We start from the raw sequence: 11,312 nt of genomic DNA, 5'->3' as shown, positions 1-11,312 counted from the left end.
ACAGAGTGGAAGTAGGTAGGGAGAGGAGTAGCACGCAGTTTGCATCTCAAAACAGCGCGAGGGCTGGCTTGACGTCGTTTTCGAAGGAGGCTGGCTTAAGGCTGGCTCACAAGATGCTCCACGTTCCTCATTTTAATGCAAGGAAGCAGCAGGCTGCTCTTCTGATATTTCCCCTAACATGTAGCATAAAAATACAACTTTATTCTCGTAATATTACGTCTTTATCCTCATAATCTCATAATTTTTTTACTCCTCAACGTGGCCCTAATAATCCATCGTGTGACAGAGCTGGGCTTCTGTTTGGTTTCAGTGTTTAAATATAGACTGTACATGTGTGTGAAATACTTAATTCTTCTCCCGTTAAACATGTATCTTTTGAACAGACTTTATTGGTTTTCCCGGCCAGGAAATGTGTGTTATGAAGGGCAACCAGTATTTCTTAAAAGCACTTTATTATATTAGAATTTTAAAAAACATTTAGCATATTGAGTTAAATACTAAGCGTATGTAACATACCTCCACAGGTAAAAATAAAGCTTACATTCTACAATCTTCAGTTATGCTGTTGACGTCCACCTGCTGCTGCTAATAAAATTTAAAAATTAAAATGTTTGGAGTTCAAAAAAATAAATCTATCCACTTTGTTCACAGCCCCGCTTCTCCACTACTTCAATGTTGTACTGCTCCTTGTTTCCATCCAGGTGAGTCCCTCTGCTGTGACTGTTTTCCACTCAAGTCACATACAGTTTTATTTCAAGGCTGAGATGTTGGTATAAACAGGATCAGACTCCAACTGATGGGGAGAGAAAACAATATGAGAGTCAAAGGCCTCATAAATGGAAATTTAACAATAGATTTTATATTAAAAGCACAGGTTGAAATTATATATACTTAGAATAATTCTGTAAATAGTAAAACAATGCAAATGCAAACCGGGCAATTAAAGTGTGTTTTAAGTTTAGAAACATTTTGAGTCCCCCCCTCTTGGTTTGGTCCACTGCCTGCTTTCCCTCACAGGAGTCTGGTTGGAGAAAACCAGTTCAAATCCTTCAGTTGTGGAGCTCCAGTAATGTTAAGATGGCTGCAGGGCTGTGTTATGCACTTTAAACATTGGATGAACTGATTATTTTGTCTTTATAGCCTGCAGCTGAGTGATTAATAAATTAATCATTGCAAAAAGTTATGATAACCGATTATTTTCTATGAGCCCACTCTGTTATTATAACATTACCTAGCTTGTTCGGTAGCTTGTTTAACAGCTTATTGAACTGGAAGTCATCTTCTACAGCTAGAGATGCGCAGATTGATCAGCTGAGGACTGAAATATTACTCGGCTCCGACCGGTGACCGGGCGTATCGCATCTTCCTCTTCACAATACCCCATAGATTTTCTATAGGGTGAAGGTCAGGCCAGTTTTCTGGCCAATTAAGAACAGGGATACCATGGTCCTTAAACCAGGTACTGGTAGCTTTGGCACTGTGTGCAGGTGCCAAGTCCTGTTGGAAAATGAAATCTGCATCTCCATAAAGTTGGTCAGCAGCAGGAAGCATGAAGTGCTCTAAAACTTCCTGGTAGACGGCTGCGTTGACCTTGGACCTCAGAAAACACAGTGGACCAACACCAGCAGATGACATGGCACCCCAAACCATCACTGACTGTGGAAACTTTACACTGGATTTCAAGCAACGTGGATTGTGTGCCTCTCCTCTCTTCCTCCAGACTCTGGGACCTTGATTTCCATAGGAAATGCAAAATTTACTTTCATCAGAGAACATAACTTTGGACCGCTCAGCAGCAGTCCAGTCCTTTTTGTCTTTAGTCCAGGCGAGACGTTTCTGACGCTGTGTCTTGTTCAAGAGTGGCTTGACACAAGGAATGCGACAGCTGAAACCCATGTCTTGCATACGTCTGTGCGTGGTGGTTCTTGAAGCACTGACTCCAGCTGCAGTCCACTCTTTGTGAATCTCCCCCACATTTTTGAATGGGTTTTGTTTCACAATCCTCTCCAGGGTGCGGTTATCCCTGTTGCTTGTACACTTTTTTCTACCACATCTTTTCCTTCCCTTCGCCTCTCTATTAATGTGCTTAGACACAGAGCTCTGTGAACAGCCAGTCTCTTTAGCAATGACCTTTTGTGTCTTGCCCTCCTTGTGCAAGGTGTCAATGGTCGTCTTTTGGACAGCTGTCAAGTCAGCAGTCTTCCCCATGATTGTGTAGCCTACAGAACTAGACTGAGAGACCATTTAAAGGCCTTTGCAGGTGTTTTGAGTTAATTAGCTGATTAGAGTGTGGCACCAGGTGTCTTCAATATTGAACCTTTTCACAATATTCTAATTTTCTGAGATACTGATTTTGGGGTTTTCATTAGTTGTCAGTTATATTCTAATTATATGACCAGCACCTGTATGTATGTAAGTAAGAGACGTCCTGTCCCAGAAGAAACTTATATGTAGCCTAGAGGACGCAGGTTATTTAGGATAATATGACTGCGTGGTGAACCTATGAACTTAAGTCATATTTAAACAACTATTGCTTTGTGTTGTTGGCCAGAAAGATAATAGCAAGACTTCTCTCTGTGTACACGTATCCTATAAAAATACAATTTGGCTGTATTATTTGTGTCCCCCTCAAAAATTCTTGAGAAATTATATGTTTATTGCCTCCTCCCACTGTACGCCCATGATTAAAAGGAATGTTTAAAGGTGCTTGCACACTGCTCAGACTGCGCCCACTAACACCAACATTCCAAAGTTGGCAGTAATTAGTTTCAGTCTATAGAATGTTCAGAAAACCACATCAGTTCACACGGACCAGACAGCAACTGACAAGACAAATTTTGTTTCTTACTTTATCTTATTTAGCCCAGGTTGTTTGTTTTTTTTGCCTTATTTGACATGGACGACGAGGAGGGCTTGTTAAATATGCTAAAAGTAGCCATGGTCTACCTGGCCCTTAAAGCTGTTAGGCGTGTACAGGAGAGAGAGCAATCAAGACGAGCCAGGAGGAGACTGTGGAGTAAACCTTGGATAATGCAATGCGAAGCATAAGGGGCGTATCCTAATTTATGTAAAGAACTAAGCTCTGAGGACACTGCAGCTTTTGCGAACTTTGCCCGTTTTGCGCCTCCAGCTTTCAAGCATTTACTGACCATGGTTACTCCACTCAAAACACAAATTTCAGAGACTGCATTTCTCCTGGTGAATGTGACTTTAAGATTCCTGGCAACAGGTGAGGTTCTAAAATGTATAAAGGCTAGCCTACGTCTATATACTTTATTCATACAATACACTTAGATGAAGTAAAAAGTATTACCTAACATGTTGGGGGTTTCTTTTAAAGGTGAAACCTTCCAGAGCCTTTCTTACCAATTTCGGATTGGTTGCTCAACAATTCCTACATTTGTTCCTTAAACCTGTGTGGCCAGTTCTTTGTGAAATATATCTCAAGGCAACGTTATGCATTAATAATTTATCATAAGCCTATATCATAAAGGCTACTGCTTATAGGCAGGGGGTCTTATTTATAAATGGTGCGTGCACACAAAGTCACAAAACAGTGGTGGATAATGTACTGTGATTATCACGTGTGTGTTTCTTATGTCCTTCTACCACCGTCACTACTCAGGAAGATCGCTTATTAAGGGGGGTTGAGCTCCGGTGCAGAAGCAATGTGTGTGTGCGTATTTTACCAACCAAAGAATTTACTTTTCCTTGCTTCAACCTCACCAAAAAGAACGTCAGTGTCACACTGGGATAAATTTCTTTTTTTTAGCTTTTCTGTCAGAATTTGCCATCCTCATCTTAATGCATTCAGTACGTAATAATAATGAGGGAAATTTTACTAACCATTTACAGGAAACTATGGCTGTGTAAGGGTCGGACAAGGAGCTCGCAACAAGTTTTTTTTCAGCAGGCATTGCACACATAGACAAAAAAGGGCTTCAGCACTTGCCCTTTTCATCCCCCAAGAGAAAGTGCCCTTTTTTCTGTGGTGCTTTTTTAAAATAAATGAATTTACAGTATATATTTGTTAATAAACTCTGTGTTATTCACTGTGCTCCTAAATGTCTTTGTGTTCTAGATTTTTTTCATTTTAGGCACATGTCAGTAAAATAACAAATATCAATGATGCAAAAAACAAACAAACACACAAAGCAGTTAAAATATACTTGTCTGTGTCTGTTTAATAAACAGAAAAATCTATAAATATAATAAATAAACAAAACAATTAATGTCTATGAAGATTCTCAGTCATCCAGGTCATAGTTAGCCGACGAAGGTTAAAGTCAAGGGCAACTGGACTTGGTTGAAGATACTGGAAGACGTTTCGTCCCTCTTTCCAAACTGAAGAAGTCCTTTGGATGAGGGACGAAACATCTTCCAATATCTTCAACCAAGTCCAGTTGCCCTTGACTTTAACCTTTGTTGGAAAACAATTAATCACATAATATATAATAACCTACATTGATATAGTCAGCAGGTACTATTGCAACAGGAATGCATCAATTTAATCAAAATGAGTTGTTATACTGATGGTTATGAGGGTTAGGGACATTATACTGTAGATAAGCTGACCAATCTGAGCTTGTACATATCAAAAATAATGTGGGTCTGACTTTTGAATGGCTCTAAAGTCATGCTCCAAGTACAATATGCCATCATGCCATCAGAACGTTTCACTACTGCACTCTCAGTGAGTGTGCGCAGAGTAGCATTAACTGTCTCCAGAACTTGCTTATCTCTTTCTTGAGCTTGGGTGTCTGGGGACTTCCTCTTGCGCCTAATGAGTGGGGGTGTGATACCACTTGGGGTTGGTTCGTCTTCTCCCGTGTCAGTCACATTTTCTTCACTGTGGTCTATGTTGGTATCATCTTTAGAGCTGTTGTCCTCCTCATTCTCAGGTCCATTTTCTTCCATGTTAGATAGAGTGTCCTGTTAAAAACATAAAAGTATTACTAATGTTAATTTATTTTTTCATTTAGTGCCCAAACACAACATCTGAATGGCTGGAGATTGCTGATGGATTCCAGAAGAAATGGCAGTTCCCCCACTGTCTGGGTGCTTTGGATGGGAAACATGTAGCAATTAGACCTCCACCAACTAGTGGCTCTGTTTATTACAATTACAAACAATTTAATTCCATAGTACTCATGGCCCTGGTTGACAGCAACTATAAATTTATATATGTAGACAGTGGATGCAAGTGTCAGACGGAGGTGTGTTCAGGGAATGCTATGAATATTTATAAAATAAATATTCTCATGTTTTGAGGGATGTTTGACTTTGACTGCCTTTTCTTCGTGTGGATCTCAAGAAACATCATTTTCTGCACAATCCAGGACTGACGTGGTGTGAAAAAGCCATCACTGCCTGATGGTGCCTAGTACCTGGTTATTAATAAAAAAAATAAATAAATAAATAAATAATAATAATAATAATAACAATAATAAAAGGCATCTTTTAACTTGCCATTAGTACACCACATACATCAAAAGAGCATGTTCAGTTGTCAAATTTAGCTATTTTCCCTCTGTTCTCTACTCAGTAGCTTTTTTGCAAACATTATGTTGAACTGACATTACCAATGATTAATAACAATAAACCTCATCTGAAATCGTATTCGGGTTACAGTGAACTGTTTTACTAGTTAGCTAGCTGTACTCACCAGAAGCCTCCAGTTTCTCCTCTATGTATTTCACCGCATTAATCTTGCTATCGTGGTTGGAAAATGCCTGGCTCCTTGTGTTGTAGAGTTTGGGTTTCTCTTCCCACAGCTCAATCAGGTGTTCTTCACGTTCCTGGGTCCAGAAACCAGCCATTCTTGTTTGCCAAAATCATGCGCCCTGACGTTCCGCCACGCTAATTGTCAAGGGAACACTCTCAGAATGTTGCGGTTTGTTAGAAAACGGTGCACATTGGTCTGACTTTCTACAATTCGACTCAACCCGACTAGACATGTCAAACTCTAAAGACTCCATCCAACTGACACCGACTGACGGCGCACACTGATCCAACAGTCTGTGTCGGTTGGAGTCTGGCGCCGTTTGTTGGGGCAGTGTGCAAGCACCTTTAGCCAAACAATTATAAACCTTTGGTGGAGGAAGTTCTGTCACTGTGGCCCAACAGTTTTCTCACCTCTAACGTCTCTATGGTTTCATTTGGTTCAGAGGTCGAGCTCAGAGTATTCTTCTTCCTGAATTTATTTTTAAAAACAAACAAATAAACAAACATTTTAATCAATAACTCCAAAATTATTAAGGTAAATATTCAAAGTTAAAGATCAGTGATGGAACGGGGGTTACGTACTGTAACCCGGATTATAGGCAGGAGTATAGGCGCAGCCCTCTAAGGCTATCGCTATTGGGTTTACCCCTTCCGCACACCTGCGCAGCCCTGAGGATTTAGTCTATGCCCACCCACAGCGTGGGCCTCTCCTACGTCCGCACCTTGTATATATACACACAACGGTGAGGCCCAGGCCGAGGGCCGACACATGCGTAAGTCGGGAAACTGGGTGGGGGGCCGTCTGTACAGACGCATGCGGGGTCACGACAGCGACAACATCAGCTGCGCACAAGGCAGGGCCATGTAAGCAGCGGCCGCCCCCCCACACCGTCCAGTGGGAGAGGGCGCACCGCACACTCACAAGAAGGATCACTCAGCCAAAACACTCAGTACTGAGTGAGTCTGAGAGAGACGGGAGACATCCCGTAAGTAGAAATGGACGAAAGAGCAAGGGGACAACCAGGAGGCCGCCGTGCAGATGTCGTCCACTGTCATCCCACCGTGCAACGCCACTGAGGAGGAGACACCTCTCGTGGAGTGCGCTCTGATGCCATCCGGGGGGAGACTCCCCGCCAGACACATAAGCCTGGAAAATGGCATCGCACAGCCAGTGAGACAGGCACTGCGCCGACAGGGGAGGTCCCTTGGACCGCTTCCTGTAGAGCACAAATAGATGCTGAGAACGGCGCCAGGCGGCCATGTGCGCCACATAGCAGGACAGCGCTCGGGGGTGGGACGTGGCGTCCTCCGCTGACCCATGGGGGGGAGGAAAAAAGCCCGAGAGGGTGATGAGCAGCGACCGAAAGGAGCTCGTAATGCTTTTAGGCATGAACGTCGGGTTAGGGCGCAGGATTGCAGAGCTGCCGTTGCCCTGAATCCTGAGGCACGACGGAGCCACAGAGAGGGCAGCCAGATCGCTGACCCTCTTGGCCGATGTCAGAGCCAGGAGCAAGGCGACCTTAGCCGAAAGGAATTTTGGGTCCGCCGTCTCCAAAGGCTCAAACAGGGCTTGGGTTAATGCGCGTAAAACCAGCACCAAATCCCACTGTGTGGCAACAGGCCGCATCACCGGCCTTCGCCTTTGCACCCCTCTAAGGAAGCGCTTCACCAGGGGGTGGGAGAGCACAGTCCTGTCCCCGAAGCCCTTGTGACAGGACGAAATGGCGGCAGTGTAGGTTTTAACCATACTGAACGCCAGCCCCCTGTCCATGAGTGGCTGGAGGAACGAAAGCACCGCTGGCAGCAGACAGGCGACTGGATCCGTCCCCTGGTCCAGACCCAGCACTGGAAAGCCGACCACTTAGAGGAGTAAGAGGACTGAGTGGAGGTGCCTCTCAACTCTTGGATGGTGCGAACCACCTCACGGGAGAGATCTAAGCCCTCCAGGCGTCGCCTCTCGGCGGCCAGACCCAGAAAGGCTGGTCGAGGAGCGGGTAACTCCTGATCGTACCCCCTGCCTGAGAGAGAGCATCCCCCCTCCAGTGGAGTTTCCACGGCTGCCCTGCCAGCAGCCGCTGGAGACTGGGAAGGATGCGCTGGTGCGGTCTGGGGTCACCAGAATCACCGCCAAGGATGAAAACTGCAGGCGATCCAGGAGGCGCGGGATCAGCCGCACCAGCAGGAAGGCATACAGGAGCCAGGGAGGCCAAATGGGGTGAGCGAAGGCATCCACTCCCAGCGGGGGGCTGTCCCGCAGGCTCAGTGAAAACCAAAGGGCGCACTGAGCGTTCTCCTTGTTGGCAAACAGATCTACCTCTGCCCTGCCAAACTGGAGCCAGATCTGGGCCACCAGATCGGGATGGAGATGCCATTCGTCTGGGCGAGGGCCTCCCCTCAACATTATGTCCGCCCCTCTGTTCAGCAAGCCAGGGATGTATTCTGCTCTGATGGAGAGCAGGTGAGTGCGCGCCCACAGGAGCAGCCACCTGGCCAGGCCCAGTAGCTGCGCCGAGCGCACCCCGCCCTGGGACGTGCTGACCCCTTAGCAGAGGGGAGAAGGGTAGGATCACCCTCCACACCGTGAGAAGCTCCAGCGCGTTTAGGTGGAGAGGCCTGCGGCCCTGCCACAGACCGCCCACCACCTGAGAGAGGCAGATTCCACCCCAGCCCATCAGGGAGGTGTCTGTGAAGACCGAGAGGTGGGACGTGACCCCGCCCAGGGGGACCCCGACCGAGAGAGAGAGAGGGGGTCCCGCCAGTAGGCCAGATCCGGGGCCACAGACAGGGGTACGCAGATGCGGCGCCCTCTCTGTCTCACCGGGTCGACACGCAGGCGGATGAACCACCGCTGCAGCCTCCTCATGTGGAGAAGGCCCAGGGGAACCACCACGTGAGCCGCCGACATGAGGCCCAGGAGCCTCATGACTGACAGAGCTGCCACCGCCGCTCGTGGGACAACATGGTGGAGCAGCTCCATTAGCGCATCAACCCTCTCCTGAGAGAGCCGCGCTCTCCGGAGAGAGGAGCCCAGTACCACGCCAAGATAGGTGAGTCTCTGGGAGCACTCTTCATCCAGTTCACCGTGTGGCCCAGGTAAGACAGGTGTGCGACTAGCTGGGCAGTCTGCACCACCGCTTTTCCCGGGACGGCGCCAGCAACAGCAGGTCGTCCAGGTAAAACAGGACCCTGATGCCAGACCGCCGCAGTGGCTCCAGGGCCGTCTCAACACACATGGAAAAAGTGCGCGGCAAAGGCAGAGGCAGACACAGTCGCCAGGGCACGAGGTGGGGCAGCTGCACGCGTGAGCCCGAAACCATGGCGCTCCCCCGACGAGGGGGGGAGGGCAGGGACAGGCAACAGAGGAAAAGGTCTGCCTGCGACATCGGAGCCATGCTGCATGAAGACCGCACAGCCAGCTGGGCTCAGGCCAGCCACCTGACCATGTCAGGGAGGGGGGCAAGGGGAGAGAGGATGTGCAGCGTGCATAATGCATAATGTGTGGAGCAGCGATAGGATAACACACACAGGGTTGTGTGTAGTGTTATCCTGTCCCCTTGAAGCGTAATGACCGCTTCAAGGGCTCATTTGACACAGCCTGGCTTCTGTGAACCAAGGGGGAGCCCCTGGACGCACAGAAGGAGCGTGCCATTGATGCCGTAATTATGCATGAGCTCGCATATGGCACTGCCGGGGAATGGGAAGAGTGGAGCCCGTGAATGGGAAGAGTGGAGCCATCCAAATCCTGCTCTTCCATCAACAGCAGATCGATGGCTTCATCCAGAGAGCGAGTGGACCACCACACCTCCTCGTCCTGAACGGCAAAGCCGCCACTCTTCGGGGGGCAGAAGGGCGAAGAACGGGCAGTGCGAACCGAGAGTGAGCGCTCGGCCGGCGTGCTCCGGTCCGAGGCACGCCTCGCAGTGGGGATGGAGATCACCCAGCACGATGTCGCCCGTGTGGCAGACGCCGCGGCGACTCGCCCCGTTCTGGCTGGCTTGCTGGAAGACATCGTTCTTTTTGTTTCCGGCTGGAAAGTCTTTTCTTTAGACAATCTTCTGCTCTTCAGACAAATCTTCTGCTCTTTAGACAGCTCAGTGCTGAAGAAAAATGGGAGCCGATGGCTGGGCCTCACCGTTGTATATACAAGGTGCGGACATAGGAGAGGCCCACACTGTGGGTGTGCGTAGACTGAAATTCTCAGTGCTGCACAGGCACGCGGAAGGGGTAAACCCAATAGCGATAGCCTTAGAGGGCGAAGCCTATACGAAATAGAACTGATTCATTCTTATAGTTTCACCTCATCCACAGACAAAACAGAAGCAGATGAATCAGCATCACAACCACCAGAGTCAACGTGATGATAATTATTAGCCTTGTTGAGTTCTCTAGAAATGGAGATAGACAGTTATTAGATAAACTGTGCTGGACCTCACTAGTAGAGTTGTATCATGAATCAGTTTGCCAGGAGATGCTCTTCTGTTAATCAGCCAGGTAGTGTCATGCAGAAACGTACCTGCCACAACAATCAGATGTAAGGTGGAGTTATGACGTCCTCTTCTGTTCTGGGCTTCACGTAATAAATCCCACTGTGTTCAGCTCTGAAGTCAGTGATGGTGAAGTTCTGTCCTGATGCTTTTGGTGAGTCTTCATTCTCCTTGTACCAGGTATAATTAGCTGCAGGGTTAGCATCACTGCTGCAGGTCAGAGTCACCCTGCCCTCCACTATGTCAGCAGAGGGACTCACTGGAAGCTTTGGAGCATCTGGTAAATGTATATAGAAATAAAACAGGTTTTATTTAAACAAGGTTGTTATTGTTATTGTTAAGATGTTACTCGAGAAAAAGTGAAAATCACCCAGTAAAAAATTACTCGAGTAAAAGTAAAAAAAGAACCTGGTTTTAAAAGTACATAAGTATCAAAAGTAAAAAGTATTACATGTTCAAATCTATTGATCTTATAAAAGAAATCTATCTTTTTAAATTCACTGAAGACAGGTTTGAATACAGCAGTGTAAATTGAAAAATGAGTTGCAAGAGATGTGGGTATTTCGTCATACTACTGTGATTAGACTGCATTATTGCTCTATTGATGTGGTGAAATGTTTCAGACTTGTGAGCCATGTAAACAATTATCCATTGCTGAACAGTCCCACCTGACACCACAGTGCTCTCATTAGAATCCTCATTAAAACAGTCTCTGGAAGAAGCCTGAATGGAAAATTCTTCTAGAAAAGACCAGTGCTGGTTTGAACAGATCTGGTGGTCATTTAGAGGGCAGCAACTGTTGCATTAGGGTCTGAGCAGCTTGTATCTGATGCTTGCTTGTACATTTCTGGCTGTGCTCGTACTGGCTGAGGATGCCTGTACTTCACCTGGGTCTGTGGGACCTGCTAAAGACGTCTGGACTGGGTCTGTGCAGTCTGTCTGGGAAATTAACATAATCTTTCCAGAGCTGCAGTTTATTAAACGTAATAGTATTTCACGCTAACATTTGTCCGACGCAGCCTGGCAAGCAACCAAAACACAGACAGCCCAGGAGATGCACTAATCAGCTGGGTTAGCAGGACAGGACAGCTGCACATTATCATT

At 46.9% G+C, this 11,312-nt stretch overlaps 1 long non-coding RNA gene across 1 annotated transcript; it reads right to left on the bottom strand.

Annotated features, from left to right (window-relative positions):
• Nucleotides 1-285: 285 nt before the first annotated feature.
• Nucleotides 286-10,296, bottom strand: LOC119918798. Its single transcript, XR_005447500.1, has 4 exons — nucleotides 10,238-10,296; nucleotides 10,022-10,109; nucleotides 6,136-6,193; nucleotides 286-793 (listed from the first exon to the last, which is right to left on the bottom strand). It is a non-coding gene; the product is annotated as an uncharacterized LOC119918798 (long non-coding RNA).
• Nucleotides 10,297-11,312: the final 1,016 nt, after the last annotated feature.

Source organism: Micropterus salmoides, unplaced genomic scaffold (genome assembly GCF_014851395.1).
Source record: "Micropterus salmoides isolate LMB-PRFRI ecotype aquatic unplaced genomic scaffold, ASM1485139v1 Ms_hic_scaffold_2428, whole genome shotgun sequence".
Taxonomy (NCBI): domain Eukaryota; kingdom Metazoa; phylum Chordata; class Actinopteri; order Centrarchiformes; family Centrarchidae; genus Micropterus; species Micropterus salmoides.
The sequence above is the reverse complement of the archived record's forward strand: the minus strand, read 5'-3'. Positions and strand labels throughout refer to the sequence as shown.